The sequence below is a fragment of the Mirounga leonina genome, unplaced genomic scaffold (genome assembly GCF_011800145.1).
Source record: "Mirounga leonina isolate KUSES-001 unplaced genomic scaffold, KU_Mleo_1.0 Mir_129, whole genome shotgun sequence".
NCBI classification, from domain to species: domain Eukaryota; kingdom Metazoa; phylum Chordata; class Mammalia; order Carnivora; family Phocidae; genus Mirounga; species Mirounga leonina.
This window is the reverse complement of record NW_023270323.1, coordinates 49,868,850-49,873,618: the sequence shown is the minus strand read 5'-3', so window position 1 is coordinate 49,873,618 and position 4,769 is coordinate 49,868,850. Positions and strand designations below refer to the sequence as shown.

At 45.5% G+C, this 4,769-nt stretch overlaps 1 long non-coding RNA gene across 1 annotated transcript; it reads right to left on the bottom strand.

Moving 5' to 3' along the window:
• Positions 1 to 479: 479 nt before the first annotated feature.
• LOC118010257 lies at positions 480 to 3,390 on the bottom strand. The gene is made up of 3 exons (XR_004679158.1): positions 2,475 to 3,390; positions 853 to 973; positions 480 to 597 (listed from the first exon to the last, which is right to left on the bottom strand). It is a non-coding gene; the product is annotated as an uncharacterized LOC118010257 (long non-coding RNA).
• Between the last annotated feature and the right edge of the window lie 1,379 nt (positions 3,391 to 4,769).

The window sequence follows — 4,769 nt, the reverse complement described above, 5'->3', positions numbered from 1 at the left end:
TTCCTTACCTCTTAAAAGCACTTTCATGGGTCTCTTCTAATCCCCGATTCGTTGCCCATGGCGATCCCTTTCCTGAATCCTCATTTCGATTCTTTTTTATCGGGCTGAAAAATATGTAACGTAAAGCTTACCATTTTTAAGTGTAGGGTCTAGTGCTGTAAGTACATTTCACACTGTGGCGCCCCCATCACCACCAGTCATCTTGAGAACGTTCTCGTCTTCCCCAACTGAAGCTCTGCACATATTAAACACTGACTCTCCATTCTTTCTCCCCCCACCCCTGGCAACCACCCTTCTACTTTCTGTCTCTGTGAGTCTGACTACTATGGAGACCTCACGCAGGTGCATCATGCAGCCTTTGTGCTTTTGCGAATGACTTATTTTCCTTAGCAAGATGTCTTCAAGGTTCACCGGTATGGTAACATGTTTCAGAATGTTCTTCCCCTTTTAAGCCTGGATAATATTATGTTGTATGTACTTACCACGTTTTATTTTGAGGTTCATCCATTGATGGACACGGATGTTTGGGTTGCTCTGCCCCTTGGCTCTTGTGGATAAGAAAGCCACGTGAAGACACAGAGACACACGGGGAGAGCCCTATGTGACAACAGAGGTTGGAGTTACCCTACTGCAAACCGAGGGATGCCAAGGATTGCCAGCAAATCCACTGGAAGCTAAAGAAGCAAGGAAGCATGTCACTATAGGTTTCAGAGGGAGCAAGGCCCTGCTGCCACCTTGATTCTGGACTTCTCACCTCTGCAACTATGAGGTAAGATATTTCTGGTTTTTTAAGTCACCCACTCTGTGGGACTTTGTAATGACAGCACCAGGAGATTGTTATAGCCACCTTACCTTTGAGGTCCCAGCGTCATAGCCTCTTCAGCAATCTGAGTGACCTTCCTTCTTGGTTCTCATGAAATGTGGTCCTCAGACTGCTCTGCCCTTTCGCTCCTGCCTTCGCCTCCAATTTGAGCTAAAAAAAAAACAACCCAAATTATCCAGCAAGCATGTATTCAGGCCCGCCTATGTGGTAGGCACTGTTCAAGGGGCTGGGGATATGGTACCATCTTTAAAGACCTTTTTTCTCTCAACGGTCATGCAGAGTTTTGACTGCTTGTCTCACTGTATCTCCCAACTTGTTAAAAAATTTCAAGAGAATTTTCCTATTTCCACCATATTTCTTCCCTCTTTTCAAAACTTCAGGCATTAAAACTTTCACATGTAAAGTGGCGCTTTCAATTTCATAGTTGCATTTCATCTGCATTCATGCAGGGATGAGAAGATTTAGGCAGGGTATTGTCCCTAAAGCATGTTAGAATTATGGAAATCGGGTCTATTCTAACACATATGTTCCTCAGACATGATGTGCTATGATCTTTTGCATGCTTTGATGAGTATTCCTGTGAACTGGGCGTGAATGTTTTGTAAAATAGACATTATTAATATTTATTTCCCTTTTTGATCTCCCTTCCTAGCTGCTAATGAAAGTCAGGTGGTCCCTTGCTCCCAGCGTAAGCCTCTAAGACAGAAAACTCACCAACGGATTCTGTGTCCTTTAGGTGTTGCTGGGGCTGGGGGTGAGGTCGCAGGGACAGCATAGCTGGGTGGTCTGCTTTTCCTGCTGTTTCTCTGGCACACTCTGAGTAGCCAAAGAAATATTTGAGCAGGAGGATCAGATACCCAACCTGAAAATTGGACTTTCTGAGGAAACATTGAAAAGTTTCCTTATTGAGAAGGAACTTGCTATAGACTAAAGGTTGTGCCCTTCCAAAATTCATATGTTGAAATTGAATCTTCCATATGATGGTATTTGAAGTTGGGGGCCTTTTGGAGGGGATTAGGCCCTTGTGAATGGGATTAGTGCCCTTATGAATGAGACCCCAGAGAGCTCTCTGGCCTCTTCTGTCAGCAAGAAGGCGGCTGTCTATGAACCCTCACCAGACACTGAATTGGCCAGGTCCTTGAGCTTGGATTTCCAGCCTCCAAAGCTGTGAGAAATAAATGTTTATTGTTTATAGGCCACTCAGTCTGTGGTATTCTGTTAGAGCTGCACAAATGACTGAGACAGAACTTTTTGGAACAGCTCTGGGACACATCCAGAACTCTACCTAAGATACTGGGCCAAACCACCTAGTAATAAATCAATGCATCCAGAATTATGTTCAACAGAAGCTCTTGTCAAAAGTTCTATCAATGCAAAAGTTGAATCAATAATTTCATAATGACTACTTTCAATAGGTCAAGACAGCTCCAAGTTAAAATATTCTGCAAATTACACCTAACTTTTAATGTGATCTTTAAAAAAAAAAAAAAAAAAGGAAGGGAAGAAGAATGGGAGTGAGGAAGGGGAAGGAAGGAGGGAGGGAAGGAAGAAGGGAGGGAGAAATGATGTAAAATGTCCATACTTTAATGCTTCAGATACAGCAGGAAATCAAATATCATTTGTCCCCTGGAACTAACAGCAGATGTCTCACCTTTGTGGTTTATGATGAATGAAAGCGTCACAGAAGCTGTATATTCTGGAACATGTTTGGATAACAGCAACTTTCCTTGAGACAATAAAGGATTTACTCTAGAATAAAGACAGATTCAGAATTGTAATATTTTCCGTCCCTCTGCTGAGTGGAATTGATAACCCAGTGACACTGCTGCAGGGTGCTCCTGTCAAGGCAAGGATGCAAGGGATGAGAAGATTTAGGCAGGGTATTGTCCCTAAGTGCCTGAGACCTGAATAAGGCAGAGGGCTTCATGTTTGGGTAGACCCAAATGTGAAAGCAGAGCCCAGGAAGGCCTGGATCTGCTCCTCTGAACTTCTCCTAGGTCCCTGGTGCATTGGGGTAAGTCTCTGTCCGAGGCTTTCCTCCTTCCCCTATAAAAGGGAGATTATAATTCCTGCCTATGAGGGTCACACGTGCCTGACACAAGGTGGGACCTCCCCTATATTTATTTCTTTACCGTGCCCCTCCCTCACCTTCACTGCTCATCATTTCCACCCGGGGCTGAGTATACCCCTTCCTCCTCCTCAGAGCAGATTTAAGAGTGGATAGAAGGGAATGGATCATGGGTTTGAGGGTCAGACAGAAAGAGGTGATCCCACTTGACAACTTACTACTTGTACGACCTTGGGCAAAAGACTCAACTTATCCATGCTCAGTTTTAGCTGTAACGTGAAGATAATGATAGTACCCATCTTGGGTTTTGGTCAGGCTTAAACGAAGTAATACATTTAAAATGCTTGGCACATAGTGTTCATAGAGACTGGCTATCATTATGTACTTGACACAGAATAAATGCTAGAAAACAAGGGCCATTAATATGATTTATTTATTAAAAAATGAATTATCGAGATAAAATCATCTCCATCTATATAGGGTCATAGTGTCATTTCTTTTTTTTTTTTTTAAGATTTTATTTATTTATTTGTCAGAGAGAGAGAGAGCACAAGGATGGGGAGTGGCAGGCAGAGGGAGAAGCAGGCTCCCCGATGTGGGGCTCGATCCCAGGACCTTAGGATCACAACCCGAGCCGAAGGCAGACGCCTAACCAACTGAGCCACCCAGGCGCCCCTACAGTGTCATTTCTTAAGACCCTGTGTTAACCAGTAATCACTTTAATTTTGTCAACTGGCAGGTGTCTCCAGGAAATAACCATTCAGACCTGTCACTCTGATCCAGTCTGGGAGTCCCCTCCAGGCTGTGAAACCTGGGTAGGAGGTGAGGGGACTGTAGCAAGCCACACTTTCTGTCTGGAGTGGGGCCTATAAGAATAGCCAAAGGAAGTTATTAGGTGTACTTTTTCATTCATTCATTCATTCATTCATTCATTCATTCATTCATTCATTCAAGAAACATGTATTGAGCACCTACAAGAATTTTCTTAAGATTCTGGATAGAGCATAGAACTCCTGCGTGGCTCAGTCGGTTGAGCACCCAACTCTTGGTTTCAGCTCAGGTTGTGATCTCAGGGTCGTGGGATTGAGCCCCGTGTCCGGCTCCGCACTCAGCCTGGAGTCTGCTTGTACCTCTCCCTCCCTCACCTGCCAATTGGCACCACAATTTGAGAAGCTCTGCTGTGGGGCTCTTTAGGAGGCTTAGCTCCTATTAAGTGTACAAACGTGAATGTTTTCTGTTTTATTCAGCAAGCATAACATTGATCTTAATTCCGTTGAAGTTTCAGGATAGAGGTCGATTTTGCAGTGACTGATGTAGATCCAAGAAGGAGGACATGGGATTTTGATACTTACCAAAAGGGAGGCTGATCCATTTGAAATCCTTCATACCCCTGAGCAAACAGCCCCTCATAGATGGTCAAAGACTTGCCTAAGAGGGCAGCTGCCTTGACCCTGGGCTGGGCCCTTTCTCCTGTGCCTGGAAAAGCCCTGGGATCAGAGCATTTGGCCTTGACCCTGGGAAAGCGGGAGAGAGCTGTCTCGAGGAACTTTGCTTCCCCGTTTGAGAGTCTATTCTCAACTCTTAGGTACAGACGTGTAGAGGTCCCCTGTCGGCGGGGGGAGGGACCCAGCCGCTATTCCCAAGACCCCAGCCCAAGAGGTAATAGCCCAGGAAAGTTCAGATCGCCCCCAGGTCAGGGCTCCTGTCCAGCTATCTCCTGGGGTGGGCTGACCCTGCGGAGGGGGCTGGGTCCTTTGAAGCCACACTTACTTTTAAAAAACAGGCTTCCCAGGGCGCCTGGGTGGCTCAGTCGGTTGGGCGGCTGCCTTCGGCTCAGGTCATGATCCTGGAGTCCCGGGATCGAGTCCCGCATCGGGC